The following is a 24,137-nucleotide window of genomic DNA, read 5'->3' as shown; positions in this document are numbered from 1 at the left end:
ACATGGAATTCGAGAGACAAGCAGAGGAGCTTAAATCCCGTTTCCAGCAAAGAGGCTATAGCAACAGAGCTATTAAACATGCATAATCTAGAGCCAAGGCTACCCCACGACAGACTCTATTACATCCATCATCTAAACCACCAAATCCAACTGAGGTAAGATTCATTACAAATTATCATGCACAATGGCAGAACATGAGAAAAATTTTGACCAAATATTGGCCTATTTTACAATCGGATCCTATAATATCCAAATACATTCACTCTCAACCTAGTGTAACGGCACGCCGTTCTAAGAACCTTCGTGATTTACTGGTGCGCAGCCACTATGAGTCAGCACGACCTAAAACGATCTTCGAATCAAAACCACCCACATGGGGCTGCAAACCATGCGGTAAGTGTATAGCCTGCCCAAATATTGCACAAGCAACTACTTTGCACGATTCCATGGGATCAACAGAATACAAAATAACACATGCAATTACGTGCAATACACGGGCGGTTGTGTACTACGCAACCTGCCCATGCAATCTAATATACATTGGCCTCACAACACGTGAATTAAAGGTCCGGGTACGGGAACACATGAGGGACATAACCTCCGCCAAAGATGCTGATTACAATACAGAGGGCAGACTCGTAGCTCAGCACTTTAGAATACATCACAATGCTGACCCTCGAGGATTGATGGTCCGAGGTATTGATAAGATCTTGACTAACATCAGAGGCGGACCTGTACAGAAACAACTAGCACAACGAGAAGCCCGATGGATTTGGACCTTAAAAACACTATATCCGGATGGCCTAAACGAAACACTCAGTTTTGCCTCTTTTTTTGTAGGATAAATTCTTACTTTTTCTGCTTCCGTGCTCACACCCAGCCCCCACTCTGTACCCGAGTCGTCCTTCAGGGCCCTAGTGAGTAAGCCATCTATTGGCCTTGATTTTTATTATGTTTTATTTTGTATATGATTTTAACTTTATTTATCCTTCTCTTTCCTTTAGTTAATTGAGCCATAAGTGTCCTGGGTCAGATGTGTCATCTGTTTGGAGTAATTCATGATACACTTTCTTCTAAGGTCCGAATGTTCCATTGACCGGCATTGGATACAGCATTAGTCGGATTCCTGTTAATTCTACGAAGTATTATTCGCATCAGATATCTATTAGGTCAATTTTCAGGCATTTAATTGTTTAGCACTATATTGCACTTTATTTATAATGTCTTCTAGGTAACTAGTTTTTTTGACATTCTTTACACAATACGGAATCATATATTCCGTCCCCATGTTTATATGTGTTACATTGATTCACTTCCTCACTCCCTCACTCCCTCACCCTTTCCGCACCCCATCACTAATAAATGTAGCAATACAGCTGTATTAATGTGTTAGGATATGCACATATATCTCTATATTATCTGTTTCACCAATATGTCTTTGCCTGATATAATCCGTTATTGCTGTTATTAGCATTCTTCAATGTACTTTTAATAATGTTTCTACCTTTTTACTCTTTTATTCTGTGTATATACAATTCTCCCTGTAATGTTGTATTTTGAACATGATATAGTCTCTAAGGACACTGTAAATGAAATCAATCCAAGAGCCTTCTTCATTCCATTATGCGCCACAATCAGGCGCCACAAATACGTTATGCGCACGTTGCATCCCTGCGCCACTAATATATTATGCGCATGCCCGCCGCAAAGCGCACGCGCCGCTCACCGCCGACATACCGTGATGTTTGGTCACGTGACCTCTAAACCCGTTCTGCGACTGTATGACGTCGGTGCAAGCGCCCGATCACATGATCAATACTCTGATCCACTATTGGCTCTTGGATTCTTTTTAACCTGGCTCATTGCCCTGTTGATCACAACCCCAGACGAAGGCTGTCTCTCAGCCGAAACGCGCGTCGGGGTTGCTGCTATCTCGGGCAACGATTTCAATATGGGTAAGCTTGATACAGCAGTATGTATGCCTTGATTACAGGTTATGTGACCTATCACCTTTCATGCTTCCCAACGTTACTATTGCATATTTGTATATGGCCACGGATGCCCATACATGTTTTTTACATATGGATGTATTGATCTGTCGCCTGCGATGCAACTCTTGCTTGTGCCCCCCCTTTTGTAGTGGGGCTCATTTTTAACCAGTACGCTATATTTGAATTTAATAAAATTTACAATTTTCTACCATTTATGACGTCATTTGCTGTTTATGTTGGTTTTCTCACCCCCCTGTTCTGAGGGTTGAAAGATTTAATTATGGCTCCTGGTCTGGGAATAAGCTACATCCATAAGCTCACACACAGCCCTGCTACATCCATACGCTCACACACAGCTCTGCTACATCCATACGCTCACACACAGCTCTGCTACATCCACATGCTCACACACAGCCCAGCTACATCCACACACAGCTCTGCTACCTCCATATGCTCACATGCTATAACCATTCGCTCACAGAGTGCAGAAGCTCTTCTCTCTGAGCAATCGTCTGAAATACTTTGTCAGCTCATTACAGAATCTCCAGAACAGCAATCAGGACGGCGTGGAAATTTGGACTCTTAGTTGAAAGAATGTTTTGGAGAGGTTTTTTTCTTGCTAAAAAGTGTGTCTTATAGTCCAAAAAATGTTGTTTTGCAGAAATGGTTATACAGTGGGTCTTGGCAAATGGAATTTGCCATTCTTAAGTGGCCACCACTTGCTCATTTCCCAAATGTAATATGTAGGACACAGATGTAAGGTAGATCTAAGACATAAGCTGCGGATTACTACTCTCACTTGAGTGGCTCCGGAGTAGCAGGTTATCTGACTCTACGCTATAATTAGAGGAAAGCACTTGAGGGTGACACATAAAGTCAGCATTTATATCATTAACGGGAAAGTGTCTGGTTTAGCGGAAGAGACCCGAGGCTACAGTGACAATGCTCAGAGAATTCTTGGTCTACCATTGGAGGACCTGGAACCAGAAGACCTGAATTACAAAATGTAATATGGACTGTAGCCTGCTCAGTCAAAACATGCGCCAGATTTATCATGCAAAGTCCAACAGAATTGACTTGTCCGCCCCATGATAAAGGTGCAACAAAAAAAAGTGGTGCACTCTGTGGGAGCAATGTAGGGGGTGCCAGATTGATGAAGAACAAGCGCCAGGGTGTGCATACCCTGCACACTACACAGGCAAAGTTTGCACTGTTGTTAGTAAATATCCCACTATATTTGTATTCGCTGATACTAGCCATAGACGCAGTAACATTGAGGGGAATTCATTGTTACTTATGAGCCTCAAAATGATGGATCTGCGCCAAAAAAAAGAAGAGTCTAAAAAGTCTACCGACACATTTTTGAAGGCTTTCAGACCATTTTTTGTCCTGTTTGCAACTCATCCTACAAAGGGGCCTGGTTTTTTAGAAAGGGTGGTCACATGGGAATGAGTCTGTGTGCCACAAAATTAAGGAGGGTGCGCCAAAATGTGGCACACGGTTTAGACCAGCTAAAAGCAGAACTTGACAGTCTTATACTGCAACAGAGTCATTATCACAATGATGAATCTGGTGCAAAACGAGCCTAGCGGTGACCAGATCTATGCTGTCCTAGCTTAAGACACATTGGGGCACATTTACTTACCCGTCCGCAGGAGTGCACAGATAATGCACTGTGCCGTGATTCACTAAGATTGTGCGGCTGATATCCTGCATGTGTTGCTTCCCCGCTCTGTTCCAACGGAGTTCTCCTACTTCTTCATGGTGCATGAAAGTGCTTGATCTTGTGACACAATTTAAAATTTAAATCCCGCGCTCAGCCGGAATCAGACATCTGTTAAATACCTGTCCAAGCTGTGCAATCCCCGAAAAAAGTCCAACGAAAGTGCGATCCTCGACCCTTGACGCGTCATATAGGACCATGATATACCGTATATACTCGAGTATAAGCCGACCCGAGTATAAGCCGAGACCCCTAATTTTACCAATAAAAACTGGGAAAAACTACTGACTCGAGTATAAGCCGAGGGTGGGAAATGGATTGGTCAACCCCCCCCCCCAATAGTATACAGCCTGCCAGCCCCCAGTAGTATACAGCCTGCCAGCCCCCAGTAGTATACAGCCTGTCAGCCCCCAGTAGTATACAGCCTATCAGCCGCCATGTAGTATTTAGCAGCCCCTAGTAGTATACAGCAGCCCCTAGTAGTATACAGCAGCCCCTAGTAGTATACAGCAAGCCCCTAGTAGTATACAGCAAGCCCCTAATACTATACATCAGCCACCAGTAGTATACATCAGCCACCAGTAGTATATGGCAGCCCCTAGTAGTATACAGCAGCCCCTAGTAGTATACAGAAAGCCCCTAGTAGTATACAGCAGCTCCTAGTAGTATACAGCAGCCCCTAGTAGTATACAGAAAGCCCCTAGTGGTATACAGCAAGCCCCTAGTAGTATACAGCAGCCCCTAGTAGTATACAGCCAGCCCCTAGTAGTATACAGCAGCCCCTAGTAGTATACAGCAGCCCCTAGTAGTATACAGTCTGCCCCCACGGACCTTAAAAAAATAAACTTAAATACTCACCCTCCGATGTCGGCGCGGCTCCCCGATGTCCCCGATGTCAGCGCGTCCCGTCTTCTTTCTTCTCCGCGGCTCCTCTTCATTCTTCCGGCATGGATGCGGCCATCTTTTCTTCTAGCAGGCGCATACTATGACGCGGTCGCTGCTGACGTCATAGTATGCGGGACACAAAGAAAACATGGCCGCGTCCATGACAGAAGAAAGAAGAGAGAAGAGGAGCCGCGGAGAAGAAAGAAGATGGGACGCGCTGACATCGGAGGGTGAGTATTTAGGTTTATTTTTTTTAACTGGGTAATTTTTTTTATAATAGACTCGTGTATAAGCCGAGGGGACGTTTTTCAGCACATTTTTTGTGCTGAAAAACTCGGCTTATACACGAGTATATACGGTAGGTATTTTTAATAACCTTGTGTAATCAATAAATTGGTTTCTTTTCCAAATTCTATGGCTTAAACTTTGGTATATTTTATTATTTAGGTCAGTGATGGTGAACCTATGGCACTGGTGCCAGAGGTGGCACTCAGAGCCCTTTCTGTGGGCACTCAGGCGGTCAGCCCAGGACAGAGTTCACCAAATAGGAACAAATCCATTACATTTTCCTGCAGTCCAAGGCAACTTATGAGATGCTGTGCACAGCGCTATTTTACAGCGACACTTCTTGAGTGTTTGGAACTGCTTGAAAAGTGAGAAGGTGTTGAAAGAAGTGCATTATCTTTGGAGGTCCTCCTGCTGGAGCCACCATTCATTCTAAACAGAGACACCCTGGAGAGAAGCGACAATGATAGTCTGAATTTGCCCTCCTTAATTCAATTGTATTGGTGGCCTCAGGCGGCCGATACAATTAAAGAAGTGGAAGATCAGGTAGCAATAAGTTACTGTTTAAAATGGCACATTGACACATCAGGGTAAATAAGTGGGTTTTGGTTGTAGTTTGGGCACTCGGTCTCTAAAAGGTTTGCCATCACTGATTTAGTTAGTTGTACTATTAGCGCCCCACATGAGCTCGGTTTGCACGAAACTTTTTCCTTTCTTCATCGCTCCATGATCACAGTTCTGTGTTATCACTGCATGACCACAGCTCTGCTTAATAAATGCAAGACCACAGCTGTATTTCATCACTGCATCACTAGTAAGCACACTTTTTCTACAGTTCTATGTAAATGTCTTGTCACTATACAGAACAACTTGATGATAAGTTGAAGGTACTGTGACGTTACTAAGCATGCCTGGATGATCCTTTAATCTGTCAGCTCTCACCAAGTGATTCACCTGCGTGTAGTCTCATAACAGTATGTCGCTCCCTGTGTGAAAGCTGCAGAGAAAAGGAATGTACTTTCTCCTTGACTAACCTCTGACAGCGAGTAGAATGACATTAATGTCACCTGCAGATCTGTGTAGATAGCTCAATGCACTTGGCTGCAGCGTCAGCCTGGGTGTGTAAGCGATATAAATCAGAATTCTCTCTGATGTCATGGTTGACGTCATTGTCCAGATCAAGCCAGTTTCTCCTGAGAAGATATATTTTTCCTTTAAGTTACATATCTAAAAATTTTTTACAAGGTGACCTGATCAAATGCTCCAAATGATTCTGATCAAGTTTTGTTGATAAGTGGAAGGTGCATATTTTGGTGCAAAAAACCCCCAACATTTGTTAGGTACTGTATTTTTCGGACTATAAGGCGCACCAGATTATAAGGCGCACCATCAATAAATGCCTGCTAAAATGTCTAGGTTCATATATAAGGCGCACCGGATTATAAGACGCACCTGATTATAAGGATGAATGACCAGCAGGTGGCAGACCTGTGGACAGTTCAAGGCAGCTGTTGTCTATAAGTGCGGTTCATATATAAGGCGCACTGGACTATAAGGAGCACCTTTGATTTATGAGAAAATCAAAGGATTTGTGTGCGCCTTATAGTCCGAAAAATACGGTACATGGATCCCCATCAATTTAGAGGAATTGCTCTTAAAAGGTGAAACTTTGGCGGAAATAAACTCCACTATGTTTTTATTTTTCAATTTTATTTCAAATACCAACTTACATATAAATACATGACAATACTTCTAATGCATATAAATAAACTCCACTCCTGAACAGGTGTAGGAAACATTTTTTTTTAACCCACAGACTGATATATCACCCTCAAAGATACATCAAACAAGCCCAAAACCTGGAAAACTAAAAACAATTGTCCAGACTAAATAGAAATGACCCCCAAAGAATAGTATGTACCCAAAAACTATAAGTCATCTTGCAAAATACAAGCCCTGAGTAAGTTATGAAAACTATTTTAATTATTAATCCTGAAGAAAGAATGGAAAACCTTACTGATATTTTTTCCTTGGATTTTTTTGTTCACGTTCCCTTAAATAAAAATCAAGTAGCCAAGTTTTTCAACTTCAAGTTATGTGCCACCTGATTTTTTTTCTTCTAATTTTAAAGTAAACTGTATTTGCCTTTTGTTAGTATTTGGAGAATATAATATCTATATTACATATCTGTATACAGGCGGTCCCCTACTTAAGAACACCTGACTTACAGACGACCCGTAGTTACAAACGGACCTCTGGATGTTGGTAATTTACTGTACTTTAGCCCTAGGCTACAATAAACAGCTGTAATAGTCATTAACCCCTTAACGACTTGGCCTTTTTTAGTTTTTTCACTTCCATTTTTCACTCCCCACCTTCAAAAATCTATAACTTTTTTATTTTTCCACATAAAGAGCTCTGTTATGGCTTATTTTCTGCGTAAGAAATTGCACTTCGTAGTGACGGTATTCAATATTCCATGGCGCGTACTGGGAAGCGGGAAAAAAATTCCAAATGCAGTGAAAATGGTGAAAAAACACATTTGCGACGTTTTCTTGTGGGTGGTGTCATTTTTTTGCGACTTTTGATGGCGCTTTCATTGCTATAATTTTTAGGACTGTGCAACCTTTTGATCACTTTTTATATTTTCCAAAATGGCAAAAAAATGTAATTTTTGACTTTGGACGTTACGGGGTTAAACGCAGTGAAAAAAACGTTATTATATTTTGATAGATCGGACATTTTTGGACGCGGCGATACCTAATGTGTTTATGATTTTTACTGTTTATTAATATTAATATCAGTTCTAGGGAAAGGGGGGTGATTTGAATTTTTAGGTTTTTTTATTATAATTTTTTTTTTTAACTTTTTTTTTTACTTTTACTATTTTTCAGACTCCCTAGGGTACTTTAACCCTAGGTTGTCTGATCGATCCTACCATATACTGCCATACTGCAATATGGCAGTATATGTGGATTTTACTCCTCATTCATTACAATGTGCTGATAGCACATTGTAATGAATGGGTTAAAACGAGACAGCTTCGGGCCTTCGTGAGACCCGAAGCTGTCATGGCAACGGATCACCGCTCCCTGTGACGTCATCGCCGTGAAAGCACCCGCGATCGGTGCTAGCCCTCTCCATGCACCGGGACCCGACAGGTGACGTACTATTACGTCACATGTGGGTAAGGGGTTAAAGGTGTCTACAATGAAGCTTTATTGTTAATCCTGGTTCTTATGACAACCCAACATTAAAATCCAATTGTCAAAGAGACCAAAAAAATGTTTGCCTGGGGTTACAATTATAACATATAGGGGCAGATTTACTTACCTGGTACATTCGCGATCCAGCGGCGTGTTCTCCGACGAGGATTCGGGTCTTCTGGCGATTCACTAAGGTTGTGCGCCCGATATCCACTAGGTGTCGCTGCTGCACCGAGGTCCGCTGGAGTTCACCATCCTCCTCCTGGTGCATGTAAGCGTGGGTCAAGCGACCCTTTTTTTTATTTTAAATAGTGCGATTTTTCCGAATTCGTCAGGTTTTCCGATGGCCACATCCCCCGTTTTTTGTCGCATGCAAGCTGGCGCCGATGCCACACAATCTGATCAGGTGCGCCAAAAACCCGGGGCAGTTCGGCGCAAAACAGAAAAAGACCCGATGGAAAAACGCGATTCGGACCCTTAGTAAATGTGCCCCACTCAGTTCTGACTTGCATACAAATTCAATTCAGAACAAACCTACAGAACCGATCTTGTACGTAACCCGAGGACTGCCTGTATTTTTAAACATTTCATAAAATGTTAAACATTGTGATCCGTATAAAGAATTGTAGGTATTTTGGATTATTCTTACTATTCTTTTTTATGTAATTGCTGTTAAAAGTTCAATAACATAACAGTAGATGGCGCTGTGTGATAGGAAGCCGCCTAATGCTGCAGATGCATGAGGAATCACTGGAATTTAATAGGCCTTCTTATTATGTACTAATATTTCATATTACAGTAAAACCTCTCTAGAAGACCACCCCTTTGGGAAGACCTCTCCCTAAAATAGATTTTTCTTTTCACTGTCTAATTATACTATAAAAGCTCCTCCCCTATGAGCAGACCACCCCTTTAAAAGTACAATGTTTAACAAATTCCTAGCTGGATCCTTGCACACCCCTTTCAAATAGCTGACAAGCATTGGCTGTTACTCAGTATCCTGTTATGACATCTTGTCTACACTTGAAACTTGACTATTCAGATGTGACCTTTAGCTCATGACATTCTCTTAGAGCATCAATTATTACAAAATATTAACTTTATGGCTTAGGGCCCAAAGTTTATTTCTCTGTATAACATGAAGGTCACCATGGAAAGGCCATTTATGACTGACAAGAGTAGTGGAGGTACTTTGGTTAAGAGAGGCCCCCTGAATTTTTGGGCTAGATTGACAAATGTTTCAGTGGATATCATATCAATGGAGATTTCCAGGCAAAAAGTTTGATACAATAAGTTCTCAATCAGATGGGGATCCAACACCCAGCACCCCCAAGGAGGATACATTGTGTTAATAATAATTATAATAATCTTTATTTATATGGCGCCATCAAATTCCGTAGGGGACATATACAAATATAATATTACATTACAGAATACAAACAGTCATATAGAACAATAGCAGTGAGGGCCCTGATCACAAGAGCTTACAGTCTATGTTTTATGTTCTCTCCGTGTTTGGGGTTTCCTCCGAATCCTCCGGTTTCCCCCCACACTCCAAAACATACTGATAGGTTGATTAGGTTTTTGGCGCAAGCAATCGGATTTTGGTGCAAGCGTGCCAACTTTCATGCGACACAAATTGGGGGGGGGGGGGGTGGCCTGACAACCCGACTGATTCGGACGGACAAAGCGCAGGATTTAACATTCAAGCCATGCACTTACTTGCAACGGGAAGAAGAAGGCGAACTCCGGCAGAACTGAGTGGGGAAGCGACACATGCAGGAAATTGGACGCACGATCTTAGTGAATCGCGGCAGCTCCGAAGTAAATGTGCCCCAAAGAATTGGAATCTCTGAGTAGTGGTCAGACCAGGTTACTGCAGATCTGCTTTTATTGACTTGAACAAGAGCCTGAGCTGTAGTGATTTTGTCTCGCCACTTCATAAAGAATGGAGCTGTCTCCTTTCCATTTCATTATCAGCAATTAAGAACAATGGAAAATTATCTGATATATAAAGACTTATCTTAAAGGGGTTTTGCAGGTATCTGTAACATCCATAAGGGGCTGTAGAGGGAACGAAAGAACACATACATATCCGTTCTGGTTCCTGTGTCACTCTTCCATTTTTTGGTCCTGAATCTGGTATCAGGGAAGTCATGGGACTTGCTTTAGCCAATGAATGGCCTTGTCGGTCTATAGGATGTCACTTCCATTTTCCAAGATATTTCACTTCCTTTTTTATCCTCTGGTTCAATGAGGCCACTTGTTAGATGAAGCAGGTCGCATGACCAACTGCAACTTGTGTGGCAAGATGCAGGCTGGAAAACAGAAGTACTGGAATGACACTGGGGTGGGAGTAATATGCATTCTTGGTTTTTTTCCAAACCGGATTCCAGATTCCTGGAAAACTTCTTTAGGCTACATTCACACGATCGGCGTTGCGGAGAGGTGCAGGGGATGAGCGCTGCTCACCCCCGCACCTCTCCATAGGAATATACAGCGCACGGTGCCATATCACGTAGAAACATAGCACATGTCTTATCTTTGTACTGGCAACTGAGTGATACGGTGCGGCACCGTACCGCTCCCGTACAGGGTTGTGAGCCCATAGAAGTGTATGGAGGAAGTATATACGCTGTAGTGTCCCGGGTTTATCATGTTGGATTTTGATGGTAGATTTTCTTTAAATGGAATATGACATATGACATCAAGATCCTTATGTCTGACATTGTAGAAAGGAAACATTAATTTACAGTAGAATCTATACCAGGGGTGGCGAACCTATGGCACGGGTGCCAGAGGCGGCACTCAGAGCCCTCTCTGTGGGCACCCAGGCCATCGCCCCTGCATGAAGTTCACCAGACAGGACTCAAAGAATCTTCCTGCAATGATAGGAGAATTTGCCCTCCTCCTTTCAGCTGCGTTGGTGTCATTAACTGGCTGAAGGATTGAAAGTTATCAATGAACTCAAGGAGAAATACATTACTGCTTACACTGCTGCGCTGGCACTCTGCTATACATAAGTGGCTTTGGTTGAAGTTTGGGCACTTAGGCTCTAAAAGGTTCCCCATCACTGATCCTTAGTTTATATACCTTAGTTTTTTATTACATAGATAATGCCTGTGTTTTGGATGCTACCTGAACCTCAGGTCATGACAAATGGATGATTGGGGCACGTGGCTCTGGATTAAAAGGAAAATAATTGATCTGACCTGTTGATCCCAATGGTTATACAAGAAAATTCTGAATCATCTCACCATGTAATGTAATGATTTATGGTCTCCAGGGCGATATCATGTTACAGAGTAAGAGGCTTCAGAACCAATTTTACTTTTGAAAAAAATCCATTATTAAGGGTGTGGATTATATGAATAATTTCAATACCTGAAACAATCTTTCTCACCGGATTTACAAGTTGTCGGATGAGACGGTTTAGGATTATCACGTCTTGGACTGGAGCCAGAGATATGAGGAGTAGTGACACACATGCAGCCTGCGGCTCTATTGTTTCCGTCACAAGGGATGTATAAATAGAGAGAGTTTTGTTCTTTTATTTGGTTTGGGATTAAATACATCCCCAGGATTTATAGTTCATTTCTCTATTACATGTCCAAAGCAAAAACTTTCTCTAATCAATAGAAAGGGACTGGGACTTGTAGAGGGTTACAATACTGAAAGTAACTACTTGCTCACTGTAGGGCTGGCTCTTCCAAAGAGGTATAATAATACTAATCATAATAATAATAATAATAATAATAATAATAATACAGATAATAATAATAATAATAATAATAATATTATATATTATTATTACAGGCAGTCCCCGGGTTACTTACAAGATAGGTTCCTTGGGTTTGTTCTTAATTTGAATTTGTATGTAAGTCGAAACTGTATATTTTATAACTTAGATCCCGTCAAAAAAATGTTTTGCCCCAGTGACAATTGGAGTTTCAAAATTTTTTGCTGTAATGGGACCAAGGATTATCAATAAAGATTCATTACAGACGCCTTACAGCTGATCATTGCAACCTGGACTATAGTAACATCCAGAGAACTTCAGCAGAGGTCACAGTGGGCAGAGAGGTCCGTCTTTAACTAGGGGTCATCTGTTAGTTGGGTGTCCTTAAGTAGGGGACCACCGTTATTATTATTATCTTTCTTCTTCTTATCTTTATTTGTAGCAAAGGGAGATTATGGTGTCAACTTACAGCTCCAGTACTGATACAGACAGAAATACACAAAACAAATATAATACAAAATATGTTAAAAAGATACAATATGATAAGCAGGAATGAGATCAGTAAAACAGTTCCAGGGATGAATACAGGGTCGGACTGGGATGCCTAGGGCCAACCAGTGAAATTGTCTATGGGGGCCCACCTACTGCTACATGGAAATATTGCATGTACATTTTTAGGCCTCTGCATATGTATAAGTGGATTATAGCGCATCTTACAATTACAACTGTATTGGCCACCGCTGTATAGCAAAGTGCACTTTTCTTTTATTTAGCAATGCAAATATGGCATTTGGTAGAGAAATGTTAAGGGGGTTGTCTGAGGGGTTAAAGACCTGTCTACTTTCTTCCAAAAACATCCTGGTATTATAAGCAAGATTCATTTATTTCTATACATCTGAACTGGACCTGTACAAACCATGGGCAGGTATGGTGCTGTTTTTGGAAGAAGGAAGCAATGTTTCTTAAGTACCAGGCACCATTCTGTTTCATATGGAGGGGTCACCCCGTCCTCCTGTCCAGCGCACGGCGGTTTACCCCCGTAAATAAAGCTTTTACACCAGGTCAACATCTGCAAAGAGTTGTATGTTCTCTCTGTGTTTGGGTGGATTTCCTCCAAGTCCTCCGGTTTCCTCCCACACTCCAAAACATACTGGTAGGTTGTTTAAATTGTGAGCCCCATGGGGACAGGGACTGATCTAGCAAGCTACTTATAGCCCTTGCCGAATCTGTAGGCGCTATATAAAAAAAGGATTATTATTATTTATTATTAAATGTATCCATGGTGCTCCATTAACTTTTAAAGGGGTCGTCTACTTTCAGCCAATAATTGATATGGTTTGTGTAAGGAAAAGTTATACAATTTTCCAATATACTTTCTGTATCAATTCCTCATGGTTTTCTAAATCTCTGCTTGCTGTCATTCTATAGGGAGCTTCTAGGTTTATTTCCAGTGGATAAAAACCAGTCCCTGGCCATGTGATGGTCATGCAGGTACATGGCCAATTATTAACGGCTCACGCACCTGTGTGTCCATCACACGACCATGGACAGATCTCTATCTTCTGGAAGTAAACAGAGAAGCTTTCATAGCAGGACAGTAAGTAAGTAGAGATGTAGAAAATTGTGAGGAATTGATACAGAAAGTATGTTGGAAAATTGTATAACTTTTCCTTACACAAACAATATCAATTATCTACTGAGAGTGGACAGCCCCTTTAAGTGGCTGTTAGATTGACAATTGCATAGAAGTCTGTTGGAATGTAAAGGCTATGGTTGGGACTAGGTAGTGACATCATAATAATGATTCCTTCATTTATATAGCGCCTACAGATTACGCAGCGCTGCACAGAGCTTGTAACATCAGTCCCTGCCCCAATGGACCTCACAATCTAATAACCTACGAGTATGTTTTGGAGTCTGGGAGGAAAATGGAGGACCCGGAGGAAACCCACGGAAACACAGAGAGAACATACAAAATCTTTGCAGATGTTGACCTGGATGGGACTTGAGCCCAGGCCCCCAGCGCTACACACAGATCACACAGAGACTACATATGGCTCAGAAACTGACTACATTCCGATAACACATAGGTCTGGGTCTATTATTCTGGCTGCCTCAATTTTCTGTTGACTTTGCACTAGAAAGAACATTTTGGAGCTTGCACAGGTATATATATTGTCTGCTCGAGTTTTGTGCCGCGGCTGCTCTGTGTTTTACACCTAACGGAGCGAGTTACTGCTTAGTCAGAGTTTCATTTATTGCTGCTACTTGACAGAATTGTGTCGCATGCTGTATGCTAAAGGAGCAGCAAAAAATGGATGGTGGCCACTTCCTGAGCAGCGCAGGGGGCGTTAGATTACTGAAGACCGTGCGCCAGTATATGTCGCACATTGCCTCACATCTGATAAATCCAGGCCATAGACGTGCAGTTAGCATACGTTAGCCGCATTTGTGTCAGTATATCCTATTCTGTGTCATGTACTGGGATAAAAAAATCAGGTGTGATAGAATAAAACACAGTCTATTGGTCGGTGCGATCATGGGGATAAAACATGGCGATTTAAAAAAAGGGTTTGTTTTTAATTTTTCTGAAAGGAAATCATTAGTTGTGTTTTTTATATTTCGGTGAGGTCATTTATGATGCAAGCTGATGTTTGTATTATATAATATGCATTTTGGAGAATCTCTGGAAAATCTTTGGTGGAGGGGGGAAACATGGGGCAAAGGGGGTTAAAGTAAACCTATACAAAATTAGAGTGCGCTGAAGAACTACAACTTTCAGCAGCTCCTTCAGCTGCTGGGAGTTGTAGTTCTCATATGGGAAGTTAGTGTAGTGCAGTTTATTGGTGTAAATACCTATATCTCTGTGCAGGAGGCCACCATGCAGATCTGGGGAGAGGGAACAGCTCTTCAGCACCCAGGTCCCGCCACCGCGCAGCTCAGGGTTAGGTGGGGCGGAGTGATGATGCCTCAGCTACAAGCTGCCTTCTCATTGGTGGCCCAAGGTGCCTGTCAGGACCAGGAGTTGGGCCCATGTCTGCTCAGCAGCTCCAGTTCTGGCTGCTCAGTGCAGTTGGAGGTACAATTATCCCTTTCTTTGCCTGCTGGCTGGAGCAGAGCCCGGAGTCCCTCATATTCCCCCAGCACTGGGCAGTGAGTAATGTGCTCACAGTGACTGTCACTGTCTGAGCTTTGTGTGAAGATGAGAGACTCCTCCGCTCTGTGCTTTCTTTGTACACCAGGAGGTATGAATGTGCCCGTCCTGCTGGGATCACTGAATGTGTCTGCTCACAATCATAGGAGCCAGTCCAGACCTAGTGCTGCGAGCAGACACACTCACTGACACGGATACATGGTTTCACAGATGCAGGAGGCACTGCCTCAGCGTTCTGCATAGCATAATGAGGGGGCGGAGCCAAGAGCTGCCAGGGCCCACCGGGGGTTTTCCCAGCTTCCCGGTGGCTCAGTCCGAGCCTGGATGCATATACTATTTCATCACATAAATCAACACATAAAAGTCCTTTTGTACCTTTCAGTTTTCCCTGGTAATTGAGTGTATCTGTTACTGAGCGACCTCTGATAACCCTCTATAATGTTATACGTGGGTGATTAGAATTGGCAATAAGTTTCCGATGATCCACCTTCTGTCCACCACATCATTCCAAGACTCCAGCGACAGCGACGCCAATGATGGAAGTGACTTTTCCTATGAATTTATCTCCCTTTGATTTACCCAAAGCTTTTATTCCTGTACCAGCAAAAGATGTAACTTTATAAGGCCAGAGGCTATCTTGTTTCTGCAGATCTATTACAATGTGTAATATATGATGTGGGAAATCTACGTATACTACTATACAGTAGTATGGCAGTATATGTTAGGATCAATCAGGCAACCTAGGGTTAAAGTACTCTAGGGGGTCTGAAAAATAGTGCCTGGATCTATGAGTAAGAGCCCCTGGTTTATCATGATGAATTTTGATGGCAGATTTCTTTAAACTATCTATGACCAGGCCTAAAAGTCTTTTCTCACCGGAGCGTTTCTAATGCATTTTCATACTTATTGGTTTGAGAGCCATAACTTCCTTTTTTTTTTTTGTGCAATTCTGTAAAAAAATGTACAGTATTTTTTTATTTTTTTTGGGGGGGGGGGGGAATTTGAGAAAAAGATGTATTTTTTTATAATGTATAGTACAGTATATTTCCTTTAATTCTTGGAAATAAACCCCAAATCACTAACTATAAAATTCTAGACATATCTGTATCGGGGCACCTGAAATTACATTTTATTATAAAAAATAAAATAAAAATAAAAATAAATGAATAAAACCTAATTTTAAATCACCCCCCCCCCCCAGAACTGCTATAAAAATAAACTAGTAAAATTATAAACATGTTAGATATCGCCGTTTTCCAAAATGTCCGGTCTATCAAAATATAATAAAGTTTTTTCCCGGCGTTGAACCCCGTAACGGAAAATAGCGCCCAAATGTCCGAAACGGCACTTTTTTTTTTACCATTTTGCAACATATGGAACAATTTACAAAAAGTGATCAAAAGGTCGCACAGTCCTCAAAATAGTAGCAATGAAAACGTCAGCTCATCTTGCAAAAAAAATGACATCACACACAGCTCCGTTACCCGAAATAGATGGCAAAAAGATTATTTTTTTTCGCACACCAGGTTTCATTTTTTTTAAATGTATTAAAACACAATAGAACTTGTAAATCTTGATGCACTTTGCTTCATGATGTTGTGACAGAATTGTGATGCGCAAACTCCGTCTAAGCACTACTAGTTTTGTAAAATGTCGGATAACATGCGGCCATGATAAAGAAGTGGCGCAAACACTTCATAAATACATGTCCATGCAAACATTGAACAAAAAAACTGTGGTAGACACAATAATATATTCTGGGCATTGTATTGTTTGGAGCAGCATAAGGCAGGTATAGAGCAGGGGGAGCTGAGCAGATTGTATATAGTGGTGCATATTTACTAAAAACAGTGCAAACTGCATTATGGGCAGAGGGCGCCAGATTCGTGAATTGTGGCACCTGTTCTTCATGAATCTGGCGCCCACAGCACTGCTCCGACAGAGCGCACCAACATTAACATGGGGAGGTGCGACACAATTCTTTTGGACTTTGCATGTTAACTGTGACGTACGGTCCGACTGTGCATCAAAACGCCCAGGGGCTAGGACACTTCTTAAATATCTGTTCAAGCATTATTAAACTGGCCCTCCGACCTTAGTAAATGTGCCCGATTGTCTTGTCTGAAAGCATCATGTTATAGAGCAGAAGATACTGAGCTGATTGCACATAGTGGCGCAGATTTATTAAAGTCCCTGCGCCAGTTTTCTTTGCACGTTCTTTTCAGTGCAAACGGCTTGCACATGTATTTAAGAAGGGTTTGCGCCACATTTGTGTTGCACGCAACTCATTTGCGTTGCAGCTGCACTATACCAAACACAGCAAAAGTTTGGCACTGAAATGGGCGTTCTGATGCTCAGTTGGGCCGTGCGCCACATTTATCATGCAAAGTCCGACAGAAATGTGTTGCACCTCTATGTTAAATATGCACCAAAAAAAGTTGGTGCACTCTGTTGGAGCAGTGCAGGGGACGCCAGACTGATGAAGAACGTGCGCCACTAATCCTGAGTCTGGCGCCCCCTGCACACTACACAGGACACTGCACCTAGTAGGGTTTGCAATGTTTTTGATAAATGTAGGCCAATGTCCTAATTTCATACAGCATATTAAGAGCAAATGAAGCCGAGCAGACATTGTACATTGTACCTGATTTACATGCATCATGTTATAGAGCAGTGGAGCCGAGTAGATTTTACATGTGTTCTATCTGCAGGCAGCATGTTATGGAGCAGGAGGGAGCAAATTGTACATTGGGTCTTGTCTGTGTGCAGTGTAGTACAGGGAAGGTAGAACTGAGAAGATTGTACATGTATGCAAGAACTGTTGTACAGAACAGGGGAAGATCAATAGATTCAAAATAGTGGGGCACATTTACTTACCTGTCCTGTCGCGTTCCCCCCGGTGTGTTGTCCGATGAGGATTTGGGTCTGCCGCGATTCACTAAGGTTGTACGTCCAATTTCCTGCATGTGTCGTTTCCGCGCTGAGATCTGCTGGAGTTCATCTTCTTCTTCCCGGTGCATTTAAGTGCTTGGCTTGCGACACAATTTCGTTTTTAAATTCCGCAGTTTGTCCGAATCAGTCGGGTTGTCCGATGGTCCGCCCCTCTGATTTCTGTCTCATGCAAGCCGGCGCCGATGCGCTACAATCTGATTGCGTGCGCCAAAAACAGAATTCGGCACAAAACGGAAATATTTGGGAAACCAGACAGAATCGCGGTCCGCGGACCCTTATTAAATGAGCCCCAATGTCTTGTCTGCAAGCAGCATGTTAGAAAGCTAAATGCCGTAGCTTCACAGGCTGTTATACTGTCCCTCCCTCTGCTCCCTCGCACATCCCCCCTTCTTCTACCTGATGTAATCTCACACAGTCACAGGGCTCCTTCAAAGCTTTAACCTAACTTTAGAAGTTGATTTTAGAAGACCGGAAGTCATGGATAACAAATATAAATAGATTACCACAGTCACAGTGCCTGGATCTATGAGTAAGTGTCCCTGGTTTATCAAGATGGATTTTGATAGTAGATTCCCTTTAATATTTGTTCACAAAAATATGTATCACAAAAATATAATATGTATATTTTTTCACAAAAAATACTATCAAAATGGATTTTGATAGTAGATTCCCTTTAATATTTTTTCACAAAACTTTATCAATACTTCTAGTATGTAGCAGATAAAATGTAACATCTACTAAAACCTACCAAGCCTTGCCTTATTTGTTAACTATTTGTATTTCCTACCAATACAAACATGGACATCAAGGATACTGTGATAATGGCACATGACGTCCCCACCATGTGGACTGGTGTAGGAGGCAGGGACGCCCATACAGGAGAGAATACCACACAACAATAGTCACATACAGATCCCATGCTGAATACTCACCTATTCTCATCACATAATAGCAGTATTTGAACCATTACTTTATTCTTTATATAAAAAAATTGCAAATGTCAAGATGTTGAAATGTGGTCAGTGACTCATGTCAATAAAATTCCAGAAGATGCTCTACTGAAGAAATATTAACAATGCAGCTGTCAGCTAGAATGTATTGCAGTATTTCTGAATATTGCAGGGTGGGTAATTATTTTTAGACCATATGAAGAGAGTAGTGCTATAGGCAATACATCAGAACTATAGGGGGTCTGGTACACAATTTGCACCGGGACTCAGGAGCTTTAAGTTTGTCTAAAATTATTTAAAGCTTAACTACATTTTAAGGCAAATTTCAAAATTTAGTGAAGATGTTAAGATGAATATTTTTGATGAATATTTTAATAAATTAAATATATTTTTGTACCTGCTCTTAGTAGTGTGTATAAATCATCTTTCTTTCCCATTCTCACAGCTATAACATAAGGAGAAGCTGATAAAGTTTCTAATAGCCTAACTCCTTACAGACAGTGGGGGATATTTATCAGGTCCTCTGCGCACCGCCAGTGGCCCTGAAATAATCGCAAATGCTAGCTTATTGCTAGCTTTTGCGATTATTTTCCCCAATCCGCCACCTTCACGCCAGTGGGGCGTGAAGCGGTGTGAAGGCGGGGGCGCGGCCAGCCGAGTGCCAGCGTATGATAAATATTCCCCAGTGACTGGATGCCTTTATCTCCTCACAGAGCTAACTTATCAAGTGAAATATTCTGTAGGTAAATTCGAGGATTAACTTGAGTCTCCCCTCCTTGAAAGAGATATATACCACCAGGATGAAGGATTATAAACCAAACACATTGACATACTGGTGTGTTATGCAAATGAGCCTGAAGAACTAATTTGCATTAATTTAAAGACTTTTTTTTCTTAAAAACAAGGTGTCCAACTGTGTTGCAAAGCATAAGTGGCCCACATATAAACTCATTGGAAGAAATTATGATTGTGTCTCAGGCTCCGAGAGTGAAGAGCTGGTCACCACTAGTCTTATGCTGCAGCAGATTTATCATTGTAATAATGACTCTGTTGCAGTATAAGAATGTCCAGTTCTACTTTTAGACCTGCTTTTAGCGCCACAGTTTGACACACCCTCCTTAATTTTCTGGCGCACAGACAAATTTTTATATGACCACGCCCCTTCCTCTTAAACCTGGCCCCCCTTCACAAGGCTACGTCCCCCCAAAAGTCGCAAAAAATGGTCTAAAACCCATAAATGTGTTGGAAGGCATTTTAGAGATTTTAAGCTTTTTTGGCACAAATCGGTTATTTCCGGGCACAGGAGCAATAATGAATTTCCCCCAACCTCCCTTAATGGTAATGGTGAAGCAAGAAGCTATCAGCTCCCTAATCCACAATGGCAATAGTTTTAATATACTGGGGCTCATTTACTTACCCGATCCTGTCGCGATCCAGCGGCGCGTTCTCCGATGAGGATTCGGGTCTTCCGGCGATTCACTACGGTCTGCCGTGGTCCGCCGGAGTTCACTATCCTATTCCTGGTGCATGTAAGTGTGTGTCAAGTGACACTTTTTTTTTTTTAAATAGCACGATTTTTCCGATTCCGTCGGGTTTTCCAATGGCCACGCCCCCCCGGTTTTTGTTGTGTGAAACCCGGCAACGATGCGACACAATCCGATCGTGTGTGCCAAAAACTAGGGGCAATTCGGTGCAAAATGGTAAAATTCAGAAAACCCGGCGGAAAAACGCAATTCGGACCCTTAGTAAATGAGCCCCACTGTGTGCAGACTTTATGTGCGGGTGGGAAGGAATTTTTAGGATTGGTGAGGAGCCCCTAGTGGTCATGGTCATAGCTGAGCCTCTCCTGTCCAAACTTCTCCTCTCTCTCTTAAACATCTCTATCCCTTAGAGCTTCATATTTTAGTGACAATGGACACACCTCACGCCCCATTCATGTGTTCTCGGCATTCCTGAGAGACATCTACCTGAGAAGTGCACATGATGCTTCACCTCTCTGTACACAGTTCATATTTACATTAAGCGGTAAAGAACAATTGATATTGAAGTATAATAGGGTGTCAACGCTGAGCAATGACACACATGGGCTGTCCCCAGCCCGACACACCCCAACATATAACCCCTCCAGGAACCCGTAGATCTCCACATAAGATATGTGGCCATTATTTCTGGATGATACTGGAAGACAAGACAGAAGTCGCGATGAAGACTTCACAACTTTGCCTTGTGGCCACACTTTTATGCCTCATAGAATTCTCTGGTAGTACAGGTAAGAATTGAATATTAATAATTAAAAATGTTAATTTATACAAAGGAATCCCCAAAAAAGAATGAAAGAGCATGATGGTATCATGATTTTATATTACTCCTACTATTAATATCATAATATCATAATAATAGTACATCTACAACTAGGGCTTATCGGAATAATAATAGTACTAATAGAACTGCAGAATTACTATAATATCACAGCCATAAATCAATTGCTACTCAGTTTAGTAGTATTATTATACGGAGTAGCATTTGATTTATGGATGTGATGTTATAGTAAGTACTGCAGTACAGGCAGTCCCTGGGTTACGTACAAGATAGGTTCTGTAGGTTTGTTCTTAAGTTGAATTTGTATGTAAGTCAGAACTGTATATTTTATAATTGTAACCCCAACCAAATTTTTGGTCTCTGTGACAATTGGATTTAAAAAATGTTGGATTGTCATAAGAACCCGGATTAACAATAAAGCTTATTTGCAGACACCTTTTATAACTGTTACAGCTTCTCATTGTAGCCTAAAGTACAGGCGGTCCCCTACTTAAGGACACCCGACTTACAGACGATCCATAGTTACAGACAGACCCCTCTGACCTCTGGTAAAGTCTCTGGATGTTACTATAGTCCCAGACTGCAATGATCAGCTGTAAGGTGTCTGTAATTAAGTTTTTTTTGATAATTTTTGGTCCCATGACAGCACAAAATTTTGAAAATCCAATCAAATCGAAAAATTTTTCTGGAGTTATAGTCATAAAATATGCCTGCTCTGACTTAAATACAAATTCAAGTTAAGTACAAAGTTAAACAACCTTTCCTGTACGTAACCCGGGGACTGCTTGAACTCACAGAACTGTTACTGTTGCTAAACGAAAATAAAAATGATTAAATATTAGTATTATATAAAGAAGGAATAATGTTATAATAAATTATGCATCAGAAATATAAATTACGGATGTACTAAGGTATTAATGGTGAGAAAAATAAAATTATACTTCTACTACTACTACCACTGCTAGGAAAGAAGGGACAACTTCAGTTCCTTGTTGAATTGGTTTATACTGTAACAATTATGTGCAATGACGCCAAGTCCTTCACAAATTTTGTCAGCTTGTGTCACCTGCATCAGGGAGTGGAGCGGTTTTGTGCCAAAAAAAAATTGCAAAATTTTCATAAGGCGCAAGCAAAAACAGATATCATCAGAGCAAAAGTCAGAAATAAGTCCCAAATTATACACATTAAAACCACAAAATCAGGTGCAAACTAACCAAAATCCTAGCCAAGACCTTTAATAAATAGCTTGAACTTTCTCAGGACGGACTGATTGTAAGCAAGGAAAATCTGATATGTGAATATGTCCATTCGGTAAGATATGTCAGTGTTCAGTCCGTGTGCTGTTGGATATAAACTTGGACTGCACTGACATATTATAATTATTAATAGTAACTAATAGTAACACAAAAATTAATAATAATAATAATAATAACATTACTGCTGGTATAAGTCTTTATAATACTTTTACTACTTCTTGTAATTGTTGCGTTGCTAATATTACTCATTTTTGTATTGGTCAAACTGAGATGTTTGCTGAGCACTGACCCTTCCTCTCAAGTTGCTTAGTACTAGGGTGACCATGATTCCACTTTCCCCCCTTCCTTTCCCTCCCTAATGTGTCTTACCCCGTGTCTGCTGTCTGACTTCTCTTCATCACCATATTTATACTACTTTTAGCCTATTTTGACTTAGCCCCGATTTTGGATTTTCTTACCCAATCTCATTTGCCATATCTGTAGTTTATGGTCATTTTGCTTTATGAATAATTCAAGCATGACTGTGATTTCATGATACTTTATTTTGTAAAACTGAAAAAATGAATTGTAATACTGTACATTAATCATTTTCATTATATTATCCTATTATACTGACACTATTAATGTTTGATACTAATCTTGCTACCATTGCAGAAATAATTATATGGAAGTGTGGCTAGGATTTACTAATGATGGCCATCAGTAGTTGATCGGTTGTTGATAAACATTCAACCCCCGCAGTATATGCTGTATGTATATAAGGTGTATGGTATGTGTATACACTGTTTGTGTGTATATATGCTGTATTTGTGTATACTGTATATGCTGTATCTTTGTTTATGGCACTGTGTACGTGTACAGGCTCTACATGTGTGTGCATGAGTATAAATGTGTGCATAAATGAAGAACCGTATGTGTATGTATATAAGTATATATATGTGTGTATAAATGTGTATGATTATAATTTACATGTGTGAGTATATAAATATGTATATTTTTTTTAAGTGGGAAGGGGGCCCCATTGCGAAGCCTGCATGGATACAAACAGTTAATCAGGGCTGTGCGAGATGGATCTTAGGATGGCCCCTCCGATTAACTACTGAAGAACTATTCCACCAATGGTGTCCTTACTGTAGACCAGTGTTCCCCAAACTACGGCCCGCGGGCCACATGCGGCCCGCGGACCGTTTTGATCCGGCCCCTGACGCTTGCCGCGCCAGTGCTGGGCCCCTTCGGCGTTCCACAGTCGGGCAGGAGCCTCCGTCCGTCCGGACAGGAAGCTCCTGCCCGTCACTGTATAGTGCTCGGTGCGGCAGGAAACGGCCGCTCCAGCACTATTACTGGAGCGATGTGGCCGGAATACAACCCCGGCGCACATCGCTCCATGAACTAGGCTGCGCGGCCGCGCGATGACGTCATCACGCGGCCGCGCACCCCTTCCTGCCCGGACGCGGCAACAAGATAGAAGACTTAGGTGAGTACAGGGTTTTTATTTTTTTATCAAAAAGGGCAGTAACAAGATTGTGGTGGCCGGGGGCCAATAGTTAGTTATGAGGGGCAGAATAGGAAATAGTTAATTATGAGGGGCAGAATAGGAAATAGTTAATTATGAGGGGCAGCATAGAAAATAGTTAATTATGAGGGGCAGCTTAGGAAATAATTAATAATGAGGGGCAG

The 24,137-nt window shown here is 41.5% G+C and overlaps 1 long non-coding RNA gene across 1 annotated transcript; it reads left to right on the top strand.

The window, feature by feature from the left end:
* The first annotated feature begins 206 nt into the window (after positions 1–206).
* LOC140077331 (uncharacterized) lies at positions 207–2,151 on the top strand. The gene is made up of 3 exons (XR_011849765.1): positions 207–393; positions 841–917; positions 1,005–2,151. It is a non-coding gene; the product is annotated as an uncharacterized lncRNA (long non-coding RNA).
* Positions 2,152–24,137: the final 21,986 nt, after the last annotated feature.

Source organism: Engystomops pustulosus, chromosome 9 (genome assembly GCF_040894005.1).
Source record: "Engystomops pustulosus chromosome 9, aEngPut4.maternal, whole genome shotgun sequence".
Taxonomy (NCBI): Eukaryota; Metazoa; Chordata; class Amphibia; order Anura; family Leptodactylidae; genus Engystomops; species Engystomops pustulosus.
Note: the sequence above shows the minus strand (reverse complement) of the source record. Positions and strands in the feature narration are given on the sequence as shown.